General features: G+C 40.3%; 1 protein-coding gene across 31 annotated transcripts in view; it reads left to right on the top strand.

The window, feature by feature from the left end:
• The window catches only part of Galk1l1 (galactokinase 1 like 1), a 39,257-nt gene extending 24,221 nt beyond the window's left edge, over positions 1–15,036 (top strand). For 3 of the 31 annotated variants that reach the window (XM_063285058.1, XM_063285062.1, XM_063285059.1), the window contains 5 exons: positions 83–343; positions 821–1,809; positions 2,894–3,090; positions 10,279–10,356; positions 14,715–15,036. The gene's annotated coding sequence lies outside the window, so the exon portion shown is untranslated. Of the gene's footprint in view, positions 1–24; positions 1,810–2,893; positions 3,091–10,278; positions 10,357–14,714 lie in introns of all 31 variants that reach the window. The other 28 variants (XM_063285054.1, XM_063285070.1, XM_063285056.1 and 25 more) reach the window with 24 other exon arrangements.
• Positions 15,037–19,488: the final 4,452 nt, after the last annotated feature.

Raw genomic sequence — 19,488 nt, 5'->3', positions numbered from 1 at the left:
TAATAGTGTTGTTTTTCCCTGAAGTCTGAAGGATGAATCAGGGAAGAAAGTCTGAGTGGTGTTCCTTCTGCCCATCCCATAGAGGAGCTCCACACCTGGCAGTTGTCCACCATTAGCTGTCCAGCGCTTTGTTCTTCACAGCATTCAGAAACCTTAGAAAAACGAAACATCCATGGAGCGCTGGTGATTACAAAGGTAACTCGGAAGAAACGCCACAGTGAGGACGGCAGCTCAGTCGCCTGTCTCGAGGTGTACTTTTGAGCTGAGGAGACAGTGGTCCTGGATGCAGAGGAAGGAACTCAGAGGACCATGTCCCATGTGTCCAAGAGATATGTGTGACCAGGTTAGTGGCAGCCACAGAACTGAGAAGCAGCAAAAGTGCATCTGGAGTTGCGAAGTGAATTCAGAGGGTCAGAGACTCCTTAGCCTCACAGCTCTGTTTGCAGTCCTCCATAGTATCCTGGATAGTGCTCAGACATTCTGAGAGATATCCAGAAGAACTTACAAAGCTACCAGCTCTAGTCTCTGGTTGTGCAGATTACATTCAAACTTAAGTCATTTGATGGGTATTCTTTATATCTGGTGGGACACACACACACACACACACACACACACACACACACACACACTGACTCACACAGAAAGAGACACATGCACAGTGGATAATAATGAAGATTACTTGAAGTGGACGGAATCCACAACAAAAAAGGTAATTTCATATTTTGAGTAATTCTTTCTTCTGGAAACATTCCTCCATATTAGTTTTGTTTATTCTCCACTCCATTCTGACAAATCAACACCCTATTCTTCTGCTTTCTAGAAGTCATGGGAAGCCAGGATGTGCCTTCTTCCCCATTTTGGCCCAGAGCATGTAGTCCTGTGCAAGGTGAGGCTTAACTATTACCTGTCATTTGAGGAGAGCCAAGGTGAGGCCTGAAGTGCTTGCCACTAGAGTCCAGAGAAGTTGCTGGTAAGAAGGTTTGCATGGGCAGGGAAATGATGGTAAAACAGATGAGATCCCCTGATATGATAGTGTGGGTTTCCTCTCGGTGGCCCATTGTTATTTGCCATGTTCCCACCAAGTAGAAAAACCCAGAACCCCTCAAAGCTGTTAAAGAGGAACTGGATTCCTCTATCCCCTAACTTGACTCTTTTGGAAAATCGTGTATATTCTTCAATTTTACCACAGAGGTTGCTCTTGGAATGCTTATGTCCTTGCTACATCTACCATTCCTGCTGCTGCTGCTGCCGCTGCCGCTGCTGCCACCACCGCTGGTGGTTCTGCTTCATTGATTTGTCCATTGCAGGCTGGGAAGGGCCATGAGCTTCTGGATCCAATCAGTGAGCATTCCAAAGCCTTCTGTTCAGGAAACTGCAGAAAACACCAGGAACATCACTCAGCACAGTACAGGACTTGCAGCCAGCCTTACCTGCAGGGACGTGGGAAAGGGTCCCCCCTCCGAACACAGAAAACCTGGGTGGACGAGAGGCACACAGGAGGTTCTTCTTGGCTCAGGCCATCGGGAAGGGGTGGTCATTTACAGTTTCACAACTGGCCTTTTGTAATTCTTCTCAAAAGTCCTTGTTTTCAGATCTCCTTCACGGAAGAAGCTCCTGCCCACTGATACAGATGTAGGGCAAAGCCGGACCTACAAGTGGGTGGGCTGAGAAGAACAAGAAAGATGTGTTCTGATTCCAGGAGCACCTAATCCTCACCAAGGTTGTGAGAGAACACTATCAGAGGCAGCTTGATGATCTTCCTCAAGGGGAACAGTTCCTTTCTGTTCTTCTAAGAGCCAAGTAACCATGGTAAGGTGCTTCTCACGTCCCCTCCTTCCATCACCTCCATTGCTGTGTGCATGAGCCAAGAAGAGATAGCTAATAGAAGTCCCTTCCCTTGGGGATATTTAAGCAAGAGTGAGTTCAGTTGTGACTTCTGTCTTTCATGTTCTCTGTGTCTCCCATTCTCCTAAAAAGAGCATCTGGTTTTTATTTATGGAACTGCACAGAAATATCACATGAAGAATGATGGAATACTCTGTGGAAATATTTAACAGAGGTTTAAAATTTTATCAATTCACTGTCTTCAAGTGGCCAAGACCAAAAGCACTAACCCACATATTATTTCTCAACCAATAACCAAATATTGAATTCATGATGTATGAGAGATATTCATTTTTGATAATTTCTGCTTTCACAAACAACACACATGGGTTTTTCCATGTCTTAGAGAAACATACAATTTAAGGTTTCTGCCTTGTATTGGCGTAGGTGTAAAAACTGACTGCATGGAATGTAAGGAAGCTTGACTGTTAGTTGTTCTGGTAAAATGGGGTGACTTTTACACTGTCCTTGTAAAATGGGTTAAACACACAGCCAGAACTCAGAGTAAAGTTGTGTTCTCATTCTTTCAGTGATCTCTCGGTGAGTTATTACCTCTGGCTATGAGATCCTTAAAACTTCCAGCGTTGTAGAATGTTACCTAAATTTTATTCCATATAGATTTTCACAGTCTCCTTGAGCGTTCAGCACAGATAGTTTAATTCCATCAGTGATCCTCAGTCCCTGATTAGGAAATTGTCAAAAACTAAAATGTACACAGGAAGGTAGACTGTCTCTGAGGAATGACAACCAAGTTTGACCACTGAGCTCTCAACATGGAAACATGCATTTATGCACCAAACCTATATACTCATGAACACATACAAACCAATACAATCTCTCCTTATCACACTCCTTCCCCTAACTATTCTGTGTTTTTCCCTTAGGAGACATTCTTAGAGTCTAGTGCTCATAGTGAGTCCTGGTGCTTTCATAGACTTTGTTTGGAATTTACAGCACGTAGACTTTCATCTCTCTCGCTCTCTCTATTGAAATTCTTGCTGTCTTTCAGGTCACAGAAAGCCTGTTGCCCCACAACCAAATTCAGTGGTCAGCCCTTGGCACTGACCGGCCTGTCCTAGCGTTAGCACAGTGCATCACTGAGTCTTCTGTGATGCTGTGTTCAGCTGCTCCTGGTGATCACCCTAGACTTTACCTCATGTCCCAGTGGCTACTTCTGAGTCCTGCTTGCTGGGACTCCTGCCTGAGGTGATGATTTTGATGGAATTTCTGTGCAATTCTTTTCTTTTTTTAAAATTTTTTATTAGATATATTTCTTTACTTACATTTTAAGTGTTATTCCCTTTCCTGGTTTCCTGTCCAAAAGTCCCCAAACCCTCCACTCCCCCTCTCCCATATGGGTATTCCACCCACACATCCCTCTTACTTTCCCCAAATATTCCTCTGTACTGGGGGTCCAACTTTGGCAGGACCAATGGCTCCCCTTGCACTGGTGCCCCAACAAGCATATTCTCTGCTACATATGCAATCGGAGCCCTGGGTCAGTTCATGGGAAGGCTTTCGGTAGTGGTTTAGTCCCTGGAAGCCCTTGTTGGTTGGCATTGTTTTTATGGGGTTGCAAGCTCCTTCATCTTCTTCAATCCTTCTTCTAATTTCCCCCAGGTGGTCCTGTTCTCAGTTCAGTGGTTTGCTACTAGCATTGACCTCTGTATTGGACATGCTCTGGATGTGTCTCTCAGGAGAGATCTATATCTGGTTCCTTTTAGCATGCATTTTTTAGCTTCATCAATCTTATTTTGGTGGATGTGTGTGTGTGTGTGTGTGTGTGTGTGTGTGTGTGTGTGTGTGTTTGTCTGCCACATGTGTGGCAGGCTCTGAATGGCCGTTTTTTGAGTCTCTGCTCTAAAATTTGCTTCCATAACCCCTCCTATCGACATTTTCCCCCTCTTAAGAAGGAGTGGGAGCATCCCCATTGTAGTCATCCTTGTTCTTGAGCTTCCTGTGGTGTGTGGATTGCATCTTGGGTAATTCGAGCTTTTTGGCTAATATCCACTTGTAAATGAGTGCATACCAAGTGTGTTTTTCTGTGATTGAGTTACCTCACCCAGGATGAGTTTTCTAGTTGATTCCATTTGCCTCTGAATTTCATGAAGTCATTGTTTTTGATAGCTGAGTAGTACTCCATTGAGTAGATGTACCATATTGTTTGAATCCATTCCTCTGTTGAAGGGCATCTGGATTCTTTCCAGCTTCTGGCTATTATAAATAACTCTGCTATGAACATAGTGAGCATGTGTCTTTGTTGTATGTTGTAGCATCTTTTGGGTATGTGCCCAAGAAAGGTATAGCTGGGTCCTCAGGTTCAGTTTTCTGAGGAACCTCCAGACTGATTTCCAGAATGGTTATACCAGTTTGCACTCCCACCAACAATGGAGGAGTGTTCGTCTTTCTCCACATCTACAGCAGCATCTGTTGTTATCTGAGATTTTTATCTTAGCCATTCAGACTGGTGTGAGGTGGAATCTAAGGGTTGTTTTGATTAGCATTTCCCTGATGACTAAGGATGTTGAACATTTCTTTAGTTGCTTCTCAGCCATTCAATTTTCCTCAGGTGAGAATGTTTTGTTTAGCTCTGCACCCCATTTTTAATAGGCTTATTTGGCTCTCTGGAGTCTAACTTCTTGAGTTCTATGTATATTTTGGATATTAGCTCTCTATCACATGTAGGATTGATAATGATCTTTTCCCAATCTATTGGTTGTCATTTTGTCCTACTGACAGTGTCTTTTGCTTTACAGAAGCTTTGCAGTTTCATGAGGTCCCATTTGTCAATTCTTGATCTTAGAGCATAAGCCCTTGGTGTTTTGTTCTGGAAACTTTCCCCAGTGCCCATGTGTTCGAGACTCTTCCTCACTTTTTCTTCTATTAATTTAAGTGTATCTGGTTTAATGTGGAGGTCCTTGATCCACTTGGACTTAAGCTTTGTCCATGGTGATAAGAATTGGCCAATTTGAATTCTTCTACATGCTGACCTCCCGTTGAACCACCACCATGTATTGAAAATGCTATCTTTCTTCCACTGGATGGTTTTAGCTCCTTTGTCAAAGACTAAGTGACCAAAGCTGTGTGGGTTCATTTCTGGGTCTTCAATTCTGTTCCACTGATCTGTCTGCCTGTCTCTGTACCAATACCATGCAGTTTTTATCACTATTGCTCTCTAATACTGCTTGAAGTCAGGTATGGTGATTCCCCTAGAAGTTCTTTTATTGTTGAGTACAGTTTTAGCTATCCTGAGATTTTTGTTATTTCAAGTGAAATTGGAAGTTGCTTTTTCTATCTGTATAAAGAATTGAGTAGGAATTTTGATGGGGATTGCATTGAATCTGTAGATTGCTTTTGGCAAAATAGCCATCTTTACTAATCCTGCCAATCCATGAGCATGGAAGATCTTTCCATCTTCTGAGATCTTCCTTAATTTCTTTCTTCAGAGAATTGAAGTTCTTGTCATACAGATCTTTCACCTTCTTGGTTAAAGTCACACCAAGATATTTGCTATTATTTGGGATTATTATGAAGGGTGTTATTTCCCTAATTTCTTTCTGAGCCTATTTATCCTTTGAGTAGAGGAAGGCTACTGATTGGTTTGAGCTAATTTTCTACCCTGACACTTTGCTGAAGTTGTTTATCAGGTTACAAAGTTCTCTTGTGGAACTTCCGGGTCACTTTAGTACACCATCTTATCATCTTATCATCATTGATTTCTTTCCTTCCAATTTGCATCACTTTGACCTCCTTTTGCTGTCTGATTGCTCTGGCTAGGACTTCAAGTACTATATTTAATAAGAAGGGAGAGAGTGGCCAGCCTCATCTCGTCCCTGATTTTAGTGGGATTGTTTCAAGTTTAGATTTAGATTGATGTTACCTAATGGTTTGCTGTATATGGCTTTTACTATGTTTAGATATGCGCCTTGAATTCCTGATCTTTCCGGGACTTTTATCATGAAGAGGATTTGATTTTGTCAAATGCTTTCTCAGCATTTAATGAAATGATCATGTGGTTCCTATCTTTGAGTTTGTTTATATAGTGGATTGCACTGTTGGATCTTCGTATATTAAACCATTCCTGCATCCCTGGGATGTAGCTTACTTGATTATAATGGATGATCATTTTGATGTGTTTTTGATTCGATTTGCAAGAATTTTATTGAGTATTTTTGTGTCAATATTCATAAGGGAAATTGGTCTGAAGCTCTCTTTCTTTGTTGGTTCTTTGTGTGGTTTTGGTATAAGAGTAATTTTGGCTTCAAAGAAGGAATTTGGTAGTGCTCCATCTGTTTCAATTTTGTGGAATAAATAGTTTGGACAGTATTGGTATGAGGTCTTTTATGAAGGTCTGAATGAATTCTGCACTGGACCCATCTGGACCTGGGCTCTTTTTGATTGGGAGACTTTTTTTTTTTTCTTTTCTTTTTTTCGGAGCTGGGGACCGAACCCAGGGCCTTGCGCTTGCTAGGCAAGCGCTCTACCACTGAGCTAAATCCCCAACCCCTGATTGGGAGACTTTTAATAATGGCTTCTATTTCCTTAGGAGTTATGGGGTTGTTTCAGTGGTTTATTTGTTCCTGATTTAACTTTGGTACCTGGTATCTGTCTAGAAAATTGTCCATTTCCTCCAGATTTTCCAATTTGGTTGAACATAGGCCTTTGTAGTACTTTGTAGTAGGATCTGATGATTTTTTAAATTATTTCAGGTTCTTTTGTTATGTCTCCCTTTTCATTTAGGATTTTTAAATTTGGATACACTCCCTATGCCCTCTGGTTAGTCTGGTTAAGGGTTTATCTATTTCGTTTTTTTTTTTTTTTCTCAAAGAACCAGCTCTTGGTTTTGTTGATTCTTTGTATAGTCCTTTTTGTTTGTAGTTGCTGATTTCAGCCCTGAGTTTGATTATTTCCTGCCTTTTACTTCTCTTTGGTTTATTTCTTTTTGTTCTAGAGCTTTTAGGTGTGCTGTCCAGCTGCTGACATATGCTCTCTCCTGTTTCTTTTTGCAGGCACTCAGAGCTATGATTTTCCTTTTATTACTGCTTTCATTGTGTTCCTTAAGTTTGGGAATGTTGTATCTTCATTTTTCATTAAATTCTAAGAAGCCTTTAATTTTTTTATTTCTTCCTTGACCACGTTGTCAGTGAGTAGAGCATTGTTCAACTTCCATGTATATGTGGGCTTTCTGTCATTATTGTTATTATTGAAGACCAGTTTAATGTGTAGTGATCTGATAGGACGCATGGGATTATTTCTATCTTCCTGTGTCTGTTGAGGCCAGTTTTGCGACCAATTATATGGTCAGTTTTGGAGAAGGTTCCATGAGGTGCTGAGAAGAAGGTATATCCTTTTGATTTAGGATGGAATGTTCTATAAATATCTGTTACATCCATTTGGTTCATAACTTTTGTTAGTTTCTCTATGTCTCTGTTTAATTTCTGTTTACATGATCTCTCCATCGATGAGAGGGGCCTGATGAAATCTCCTACTATTTTCATGTGAGGTGTAGTGTGTGCTTTGAGGTCAGTAAGGTTTCTTTTATGAATATTGGTGCCCTGGCATTTGGAGCATAGATATTTAGGATTGAGAGTTCATCTTGGTGGATTTTTCCTTTGATGGATATGAAATGTCCTTCCTTATTGTTTTTACTGACTTTTGGTTGAAAGTCGTTTTTATTTGATATTAGAATGGCAATTCCAGCTTGTTTCTTTGGGCCATTTGCTTGGACAGTTTTTTCCAGCCATTTACTCTGAGGTAGTGTCTGTCTTTGTCTCTAAGGTGTGTTTCCTGCATGTAGCCAAATACTGGGTCCTCTTTAAGTATCCAGTCTTTTAGTCTGTCTTTTTATTGAGGAATTGAGTCCATTGATGTTGAGAGATATTAAGGAATAGTGATTGTCGCTTCCTGTTATTTTCATTGTTAGAGGTGGAATTATGTTTTTTTTTCCGTCTTTTGCTTTCATTGCAAGCAAATTATGTTCTTGTTTTCTGTACAGTGTAGTTTCTGTCCTTGTGTTGGAGTTTTCCATGTATTATCCTTTGTAGGGCTGGATTTGTGTAAAGATATTGTATAAATTTGGTTTTGTCATGGAATATCTTGGTTTCTCCATCTATGTAAATTGAGAGTTTTGCTGTATACAGTACCTTGGGCTGGCCTTTGTATTCTCTTAGGATCTGTATGACATCTTTCCAGGATCTTCTGGATTCTCTGGTGAGAAGTCTGGTGTAATTCTTACAGGTCTGCCTTTATATGTCATTTGAGCTTTTTCCCTTACTGCTTTTAATATTTGTTCTTTGTTTTGTGCATTCGGTGTTTAACTATTATGTGACAGGAGGAATTTCTCTTCTGTTCCAATCTATTTGGAGTTCTGTAAGCTTGTTGTATGTTTATGGGCATCTCTTTCTTTAGGTTAGGATAGTTTTCTCCTATTATTTTGGTGAATATATTTACTGACCCTTTAAGTTGGGACTCTTCACTTTCTTCTATACTTATTATCCTTAGGTTTGATCTTTTCATTGTGTCTTAGATTTCCTGTATGTTTTGGGCTAGGAGCTTTTTTGTACATTTTACATTATCTTTGACATTGTGTCAATGTTTTATATGGTATCTTCTGCCCCTGAGATTCTCTCTTCTATCTCTTGTATTCTGTTATTGATGCTTGTTTCTATGGCTCCTTTTCTCTTCCTAAGGTTTTCTCTATCCAGGGTGGTCTCCCTTTGTGCTTCCTTTATTGTTTCTAGTTCTATTTTCAATTTGTTCACCTGTTTGGTTGTGTTTTCCTGTAATTCTTTCAGGAATTTTTGTGTTTCCTCTCTAAGGGCTTCTACTTGTTTACTTGTGTTTTCCTGCATTTCTTTAAGGGAGTTCTTAATGTTTTTCTTAAAGTCCTCCATCATAATCAAAAAATGTGTTTTTAAATCTAAATCTTGCTTTTCTGGTGTGTTTGGATATCCTGTATTTTCTTTGGTGGGAGAACTGGGCTCTGACGATGCCAAGCAGTCTTGGTTTCTGTTGCTTAGGTTCCTGCGCTTGCCTCTAACCATTGGGTTGTCTCTGGTGTTTGCTTTTCTTGCTGTTTCTGAGAGTGACTTGACCCTGTTGTAGGCCTCTGTGTCCGCACTCCTGTAGAACTGTTTCCCTGTTTTATTTCAACCTTTCCTGAGAACAGATGCTGTGATTTCAGGTATGTCGTAGCTCCTGGTAACTGTCTTTGAGCTCTAAGTGTGGGCAAGAATCAAAGGGTCCTGCCCCTGATTGCTCGTGTAGGTCCTTGCACCCAGTGGTCACAGTTGGCACTATGTGATCCCTTCTTGGGTCTGGACTGTGGGCAGACGGTGATCTCCTCTGACTTCTCAGGAGTATCCACACTTCTGAGGGTCCATCTCTCTCCCCCACGGGATTTGAGTCCAGGGAACTGTTTGGTGGGTTCAGTTCAGTCCTGGGCACAGACCAGAACCACGGGTACCAGTAGCCATCCGTTGTTATATCCCTGTGTCCAGAGGTACTGTGCATTTTCCCCTTGGACCAGGGATGTGTGCAGAGGTGTGCAGAGGTAGCAATCTGTCCTGTGGTCTCAGGATGCTCTGCACTCCTTTGTGCTCAGCTCATTTTGATTCTTTTCTTTTTCATGAATGTTTGCATTCTTTCCTTGTGGTGCTAATTTTATTCAAATCATTAAGCCACGATCTTTTTTTTTTTTTAAGAAATCTTTATTTATTTCATGAATATGAGTATAATGTAGTTGTCTTCAGACATCAGAAGAGGGCGATGATGCCCATTACAGATAGTTGTGAGCTACCATGTTGTTCCTGGGAATTGAATTCAGGACCTCTGAAAGAATAGTCAGTGCTCTAACCACTGAGACATCTCTATCTCTCCTGCCCCACCATCTTTAATGTTACAGATATTGATTATAATTTAAATAATTATGTAGAATTTTTATTGTTTTGTTTATGGAATTAGTGAACCCAGAAGTTGCTTGACATATTCTGAACTGGTTGCAAAAGTATCAAAGCAATCGAAAGTTTTTATATATACATTTATTTGGATGGCTTCTCAAAGGCTGAACTGGGATAGACAAGTGCTTCCAAGGCTGATGATTTGAATTCAGTCTCTGGAACTCTTCTATTGGTAGGAAGGAAGGAGTCCTACAATGAAAAGAGTAGAGTCCCAGAATATGTTTTCACTTCTAGGAGAGAAAGATTAGGATTGTCTATGATATTTTTGTCTTGGTTCTGGTGATGGGTCAAGGATGAAAGTTAGCTTTTATATGTAGCAGGAGTCATTCTCACAACTAAAATGTACCAGACAGTATGGTTTTACCTTTAGAGATTATTTTAATCAAAATTAATTGAAAATATTTACATATTTTATTTGCTTTGTTCTTTTATATAGATTATTTATTCTTCTACAAAAAGAATACTCACGATGTTAGCAGTGGAATTAGAAAACTTCAGTAGTAAACATGGATTGGTAAGTCCTAAACTGAGTCTGTAAGTATGTATAACAGGGATGTAGAGAAATTAAAATGAAAATGTTTTTGTAAACCCAGGAGTCCACATAGTAGAAGAATGAATTTCCAACCATGAACCCCAATGTCTTGAGTTCCACAGAAATAACATGCTGGTTGTTATACCCTGTTCTTGAAGACATCTCTGTAATTTTATGTCTGCTTTAATAACAAGCAATTTTATATGATCATGGCATCAGTATTCCTTTATATATGTGCAGGTGTATTTTGGCCATGCCCCCACTCCCATCATTTCTAATGCTGCTTCTAACACCTGGTAAACTTCCAATTCTTCTCAATATGTAGCCCTCCCATTTTCTGATCTTTCTTTGCTTTGTGTGTTTGATGAACTATGTTCATATAGGGTTGCTGTGTGATTGTGAGTGGAGGTTATTCACGAGAACATAAAAATGTCACTCGGGAAGAGCAGCATTCCTCCTCTTGGCAATCATTGGATGTTAAAGACTTTTTAGTATAGAAGTTGACAAATGACCTCTTATTCTCATGTAGGTGGATTGATAAGTGTAATGGCCACGTTCTATCATAAAGTCAGTGCTTCACAGCAATTAGTCCCATCACGTGGCTCCCATATACTTTCTTCTTTCTCTCCATGGGGTCTCCTTAGCCTTGAAGGATAGCTATCCATGTTCTGCTTAAGGGTGGGCACACAATGGTTGCATACACCTAGCACTTTAATCAGGTATGAATCTGTGAATAGGTTTACTGTTTGTCACCTATTTACACAGCAATCACCCATGTAATGGGGAAAGGGAAGGTGGGAGAAATCACTCCATCCATCTCCAGGGTTCTAGTCTGAGAGACATTTCAGAAGCCTTTTGTCATTGTTGGGACCATATAAACCAATATTAGATCCCTCCCAAGTGACTCAGCATGAGCAGTAGCAGGATCACAAGCATCCATCAATAAGAGAGCTCCACTCTAGCCCTAGCCCTATTGGTTGATGGAGAACCATCAAGTTGACTGAGTATGACCATTCACACAAGATCTCCAATCTGCTGCCGAGTGTCTTTGAGTCACAGTGTGATTTACTGTGAAAGTATTTGGGCAACTTTGGGAGCTGATGGAGGCCAGAACTTTTGCATCTTAAAAACATGCATGCACAAATGAAGGATGCTTTTATTTTTAACAGTCTGAGGGTTATACTCCCTTGTCTGATTCCTAGGCCTTACCACTTTCTGTGTGTGTTCTGGCATGCTGGGAGGTCATGTCTTCTATAAACATGTGAGGTCACCACTCTTGGCATTCTGGAGTCTGGAGCATTGACAATCTGGTAGCTGGATATGGAGGAAGAACCTGGGGAGAGGGGAGAGAAAAAGTCAGCAACTTTTGCAATATGAACTAATAAAAATCTTAATAATTTTCATTATTATTAATAATATTATTATTATAAAGGCAAAAAGACACCTAGAGCCTTAGGGCTCATACCTGAGGGTGTCCCCTGGCATTGACATGCAACTGCGTCATTGCTACATTAACATTCACAAATCATTGAATCTCAAAGGCATTCTGATAACTGAGAAATAATGAGGTACAAAAACTTTTACACACTGTGTTATTCTACCCTGGTGTTCTTGAAAAGAAAGCTACAAGGACATCAAATGAATGGTGAGCAGTGAGAGGGGCAAGTAAGGAGGGTGGGCCAATTAAAAAGGAGTGGTTAATTAAGGAGTAACAGTAAGGTGTGTCACAAGAATTACTTTAGACAATGGTACTATTCTTTCTCCTGATCACAGCAGTGTTCACACAATTCTATTTGTTTTGATGTGCAAAACTGAATTTGAAAAATTCCAATTTTACCATGTGTTACTGAAAATAATCTTGAGGTGAGCATCCTCTTAGTGTCACTAGGTCACAAAAATACAAGCCCTGTTCTTGCAAAAAAAAAAACAATAAATTTTAGTAGGGAACTCAGGACTCTGATAGAATAGCCATAAAAGTCAAAGGTCAAGAAAATGAATTCTTTGTACCCCAGTTCTATGGATTCTGTATCTTTCCCTATTTGATGTCAGTTTTGAATATTCTCTTTTGTTATATATAGTATCAGATGATAATAAGGGCCACCATGGCTACTGGGAGAAGGAAATGTCATACAACTAGGATGTAGTAATCAACTACCATCCATGCTGCCTAGTAACAACAAGATCTGTGGAGGACAAATGAGAGATCTTCAGTGTTTGTTCTAGAAGGAACTAGAGTATCAGGAACCTGGTTAGAGGATATGATGAATCTTTTAATGTATACTAGGAGGAATGAAAATGGCCTACAATGTTCTATGAAGGTTAAAATATCAGAAGGCACTTGGTATATACCTCACGACTATAATATTTTGAAACTTCAAACAAGCCAAACTTAGATTTGTACAAAGTGAAAGGGATGAGAGGGTTCAGTTGGGGATACACAGAGAATGAGAAGGAAGGAAAAAATCTTTAAATGTTCACAGAAGACACAATTGGAGAAGGAATTCCATGTTTTAGAAGAAAGGAAACAATATTGTTTTGGGTGTGTAAAGCTTTTGTTGTTCTCTGTTTTGTTTTCTGAGTCAGACTCTCACTACATAGCTTTCTCCATTCTGGTACTTTTACTATGTTGACAAGGCTGGCCTGGAATTCACAGAGATTTGCCTCCCAAAGGAGGGATTGACATCAAGTGCCAATACTTTAATAGATGCCGTTTGGTCTCTGAATTGGCAGTTACAGATTTTATGAGGTAATATTTCTCTGTAACTGTTGTTTGTATGATTTATGCTTTGTTGTTTGCAGTATTTGTTTACATTGTTGACTTGCTAAAGGTAGCTAACACAGAAACTGTGTTCTCTATATATCATGTCTATGAGATCACTGAGAAGAGCATGAGCAGAGCCTTAGGGTCTTTTGATGTTCCACTGTGTTCTAAGGAGCTAAGGGCAGTTCTCCACAGATGAAATATTATGTGGAGAGTGGATTGGATACCTGAGCCACCACATCAGTACCCCAAGCATACAATGTGCATGCTCCTTTAGTGCAGTCACAACGCAGAAATCACCTCATGTGTTTATGATGCCACCAAGAACTTACCATTAGCAGAGAGGCTGCAAACACACTGCCATCAGGTGCTATGCCAATTATCAAGAGGTCCAATATAAGAAATAGAGCAAGATTTGAGTATCCAGCACAAGTTAATTGCCATGGGTCTAAAAGAAGTAGGTTTTAGGCTGACCTTACAATGCTTTGAATGAACCAGTCGCCAGGTTTCCACTGGAATAAGGCTCAATAGAAGAAACCCAATAATTAGCAGGCCACTGGCATACTGCTCCACTGTTGTCTGGCTCCAGGGACACCTATCACATGCTGACATCAGGGAAGGACTGACAAGCTATGCGACTACACTTTTGCTTCCTGAACATACTTGGCAATAGCATGTTGATGTCTAATACAGATCCTGTACTCAGGAACCTATATCATACTGGTCTGCAGGCTGTAGTTCTAAAAGCCCTGGCACTGGCAGAACAAGGACACTCTATGCCATGCTTTACATGAAGGATTGGGGAATGCAACCTGCTCATTCAATCTATGCCTTCTTTATCTAGCAAACCTCTCTCACCCATCCCATCCATCTGTCCCTCTAATTGTCTGCTTTTTAACTCTCTTCCTAATATATCCTTGTCTGATGTCCTAGAAATGTCTTCTCTGGGATCTCACTACCTGGATCTTTCCCAAACTGTCTGGTCACAAGTCTACTCAGAGCATTTGCTGATGCATGGCCTCTCCAAAGTATGATACCTGATCATATCTACACTTATAATCTAATTTGATGATTACTGATAGAGTCACGTCTAGTCACAGTTACCATTTTGAGAGTGTTAGTACCTGGACATTAGATGGAAGTGTGCAGTTTCAGGACACCTGACCCCCCACTGTACAGGCAAGAATAAAATCTTTTCCATCTATCTATCTATCTATCTATCTATCTATCTATCTATCTATCTATCTATCTATCTATCTATCTTCACCTTTACATTTGTATCACAGCACCCCTTTCTTCCCAATCTCATCTCACAAGTCAGTGACAACTCCCTGCTCCATTTTTTGGAGCGCCTTCATGAAGACCAAGGTGTAATCTATTACTTATGACTTGGAAGGGCTACATCCGGTCCATGTATATTGTTTGGTTAATGGTTCAGGCTCTGGGAGCCCTCAAGGTTTGAGGTTAGTTGAGTGTCTTGGACCAAAATATGAGTTAGATTGGATATTTTGTACTCCGCACCAATGAAGAGACCATTAATTCTTTTTCTGTCTCTGTAACGCCTCTATTATTTTGACAGGTATGAGATATGGTCCAGGAATGGAGTCCTGTAAGAAGACTTCTGAGTACTTGTGAGAATACTCAAAGACAAAGACTTTGTGACCAAAGTTTCTTCAAGATACCAAATTGTCCATGGATTTTGTTTTCATGTTCCTTCCTGGTATTTTGGATAGGAATGAGTTTACTTCAGACTGCTCATTATTGCTTGTTGTTGTAACTTAATTGTTTAAATGACTCTTTTTATGCCTTTATGGAAAAATGTAATTTGGCAACTTGTAGCTATTTCTTTTGGTTGTATACACCTTGCACTCAGGAGAATTATATATTGAACTTGAGAATGATTCCAATATCTGAGGCTTTGAAAGAAAATGGCTTTAGTATAAGCCTTTAATACACGTTATGTTGGGTTCCATTCTCCTAGGTCCACTGCCTGTAGAGCAGTGGCAGACAGGTGTGAATAAACTGGGGAAACAAAGCCCAGAGGCAGGAGGAACTTAAGGTTACATTGTATTTTAAATTGAGCTCCTTGAAAACACACAGGTATTATATTTTCAATATTAATGGTACTAGGGCTGCACTATCAATTCATAATTTTATATTGGGTGATGGCAAATGTAAACATTTTTATCTTTGGATCACAGTGCTGTATTTGTCCCTGCCCTTAATCTGCATGTTGGGATGACAGTGACTCTGGAGGAGTTGCAGCACTTGTTATGGGACGCTTACTTTCAGGGTTAATTTTAACAAAAATCAGTTCTATTATTGTCTTAGTTAGGCTTTGACTTCTGTGAAGAGACACCATGTCCATGGTAACTCATATAAGGACAATATTCAATTGGGGCTGTCTTACAGGTTCAGAGGTTCAGTCCAGTATCATCAGGGCAGGAGCATGACAGCATCCAGATAGGGATGGTGCAGGCTGAGCTGAGAGTTCTCTATGTTCATCTGAAGGCTGGTGGCAGAGTACTAGGTTCCTGGCAGCCAGGATGAGGGTCTTAATTCCCAAACCCAGAGTGACAAACCTACTCCAACAAGGCCACGCCTCCCAACAGTGCCAGTCCCAGGGCCAAGCACATAGAAACTATCACAATATAGTTTTGCAATTATAATTACAGTATTTCATCATGTAGCCATCTTTATCTTTGGTTAGACTGGAGATTGTTCTATTAACCAGGATTCCCTCAAGTCACAGAGCTCCATCTTCCTCTGCATTATGGTTCAGTTCTTCATTTATTGATTAAAGTCACTGCTACATAGGGCACCCATATAAAATAGCACTGTGGTCACCATTAGTTTCATGTATGATTGTCCCTGTCAGTTTGTAACTTTTTTGCATCACCTTATTGAGGAAGTGGTGTCCCGTCCCAGGTCTAGTGTTAGAGTAAAACCTGTAGATTCTCAGTGCCCACGTACACAGCAGGTGAGGTGATGGAGTTAGGGGACTTGAGCACCACCCTACAGGGACTTGGCTCCTGCCAGGGCAGAGATGTATTGCCCTCAGTAAGGAAGGTCTGCAAACTTCCAGAGACAGTGTCCTTCTACAACAAGGGGGCAGAGCCAAGGGCTGTGTATTCTAGGAACCAACAGCCATTTTTATTTATCTTATGTTGCTTAGTTCATGGACTCGTGAGCATCTGGATCTGGCCTTCCTTCTAGGTGAGGATGCAGTAGCCTCTTCATTCAAAAAGACCTGAAAACATGGGTTTACAGTAAAAAGTACAAAGTGTTCTGTTGTCCATTCCTTGTAATAGGCCACCAATTTCTATTGGCCTGAGCCAGGGAGCAACACTTGAGTGCCTCTCTTCCACTCAGGGTGTATCGTTCAAAGAGTTAGCTGTATCCCTGGCCTTGTTTATGAGGCTGGTCTCAGGCTTTGGCAATTCTGCGTGTTGTTGTTGATGATTTTCAGTATCTCTAGCATGGACTTTTGGAAAGTTCATATCTGTGCAACAAAAATATCTGTTCATTCATAGTACAATAAAAAGAACAATATAGCAGTAACAGCCACAGCACCAGGAGCAGCATCAGGAGCAAGGACATTGGAATCACAAGGTGAATGATCCTTTGTGGTACCTGTGCAAATATACAAAGTAATTGTACTAGATGGGTGTTTTAGAAGTCAGAAAACTCTGTTTCCAGCTAGATATACTTGAATGGAACTGTATCTTTCCATTTGGTGGAAGTATGACAAATCACTGTGATCTACCATCAGCAAAACAGCCTAGTCATAAGAGGGGACCTCGTTGGTTTCACAACAATAATCCCCAGCCCCTCTGTCCTCTCACGTGACTGACTGCATCCTCAGCAAGATGCTCTCCACTCTGTGGTATCATCTCCAGGGACCACAGCTCCTCCTACAACACTTGACACAGACACATGAAAGGGTTTCTTAATAGAAATGTGCAGGACTCCAGAACTGGCTGTGCGGACTCTGAGCTGGGTTTGAGTCTCTGTCTAAATCCTCCTGAGTGTTCCACTCTTTCCTTCACTCTCTTTTCCTCCATCCTTCACAAGTCTGGGGCTACAAGACTTTCTACATCTCGTTCAAACATTTCAGGACTCCTGTTAGGAGTAAGGACAGGATGGGTTTTCTATCTGGGCTATATCAATGAATTTGCTGATACATTTTCAACACCCTGTATACGAGTACCTTAGCAAATATTTGTTAAGTATACAGTATTCAAAAAAGAATCCAGGGCTGGGGATTTAGCTCAGTGGTAGAGCGCTTACCTAGGAAGCATAAGGCCCTGGGTTCGGTCCCCAGCTCCGAAAAAAAGAACCAAAAAAAAAAAAAAAGAATCCAGTATTCAAAGTATACATGATTAAATAGAAAAGGGTCTCATTACCAACCTAAGTACATGTGTTACTGGTTTCTCTGTGACCTCCCTCATTTGCTGCCAGGATTTTAATTTTGCTCAATAGTTGTTAGGGTTTTCATTGGTTGTTTTGTTTTGTTTTATGCATGGAAAGGTAATAACTCAAGCTGTGTAGGCATTTTAAATTTGTATCAATGGTACCTTTTTCCCTGCTTTCTCATGGCGAGACCAACGTAGATCTTGACACACTGCTAAATGAGATGCTCCTGACCATCTGTTTCCCAGGAGGATGGGCAACTGTCCTCTGAGTGATCTAATCTGGGATCATATCACTGACTTTCTTGCTGGAAAAGAGACACAAGGAGCATGGGCTTGGGTCTAGATTCCGAGTGCTATCCACACATTCCTGAAATATTCATGATTTGTGAATACATGCTTAATGATTATAAGCCATGGAGATGATACTGATCTCAGTCCCTCTCCAAGTTCTGTTTTTGAAGTGAAGCATACCACTGTGCAATTTTCCTGGGAATTTCTGCTTCAGGAAAAGTCCTCTTCAGTAAAGAAAGTGTGGGGGGTACATCTCGTTTTCTTCAGTCTTTTCTCTCCAGACATATCAGGTAGCTGGTCCAAGAGAAGGTGTGTAGAGAGGGTCACTCTTCCTTCTTTTAATGCAGAGGACGTTTGGGAGATTTTCAGGGGATATTAGACAATGCTGTCCTCTAATTACCTTTCCACTGACAGGTGGACTTCTTTTTGATAATCAGGTATGTTGTCATTGCATAGTTGTATGTTTGTAGGTTTAAAGCATCTTTGAACTACTTATTTTGCATCCCAACAAACATATTTCAAACACGATATTGAGATATAGTTCCCTTAGGATTTTGACCGAGAAATCTTTGATGTGTGTCAAGGAAAAAACAGGCAAGTGTGTCCAATACACCCATGAATATAGACACTTCATGCCACTGACCGCTATTAGTATTTGATATTGTATAAATGTATGCTTTGGGGGAAACAATCCAGGACTCATATTTCAGGAAGATGTCTGACATTGGCATTCTAAATTCCGTCTTTCTGACAGGGGTTATGTAAGGGGAACTCCTCTTTAAGAAGGCAAAATGAAGAAGTGTAGAGGTATTGGTTCTGCTCCTTAGAGGCAGAAGAGAGTTGAGAATTTGTGTCTATTTTATTGTATAACCTATGTAGAGTCCTATTCTCTACTGTAGTAAAATTTGATCTGCCAGGCTGACTTCATATTCATGATTAAATATGTTCCCTTTATATGATCATATTTAAAGTGCTTTGAAGCATCTTTTATATCCTAGATCTGGTATCCCATTGAAAATATTTCTGATGTGATTCTCAGAGAGGACTTTCAGTGAGGCTGATGGATTTTTGTTGTGTTGTTGTTGTTTTTGTTTTTGTTTCATCATAGCATATTTCTCAGTTCTTATGGCTTATATGACTATGGGACACTTTGTGGATTCAAATATCCATAGCTGATTAGTTAAAATCTTCTCCAATTTGTAGACATGATAAGGAAAATTAAAACTTTGAACAAAAATTGCTATTCAACTTTTGGGTTCTTTGTCATTTTGTGCAGAAGTTGTACAGTAAAGAAAATACAGGATGAGCGTAAGCTTCAATATGTCAGTGGAAAGATCTTTATATTGTGTGTTACTGGACTTCTTGATTAAAAGTTATTCAGTATAACAAACACCCTGGCACAGCCGTCAGATGTCATCATGAGTGTCTGTTTCCATGAGCGTGGGCTGTTGTTTTCTAAGGCTTCTATACCTGGTCTCTCATTCTGAGGTCCTTTGCTGCAAAATTTAATTGATCCCTCATAGGAGGATAAGCTTTGTCTAGGCTCTGAGAGTTCCTAAGGTTCACCTCTTAGATTTGTAGAGATGGCAGCAAAACAGAGATCATCTTATAAACTACTGAAACAAAAGGGAGAGTGTCCTCCATCTG

The sequence above is a fragment of the Rattus norvegicus genome, chromosome 3 (genome assembly GCF_036323735.1).
Source record: "Rattus norvegicus strain BN/NHsdMcwi chromosome 3, GRCr8, whole genome shotgun sequence".
Lineage (NCBI taxonomy): Eukaryota > Metazoa > Chordata > Mammalia > Rodentia > Muridae > Rattus > Rattus norvegicus.
Note: the sequence above shows the minus strand (reverse complement) of the source record. Positions and strands in the feature narration are given on the sequence as shown.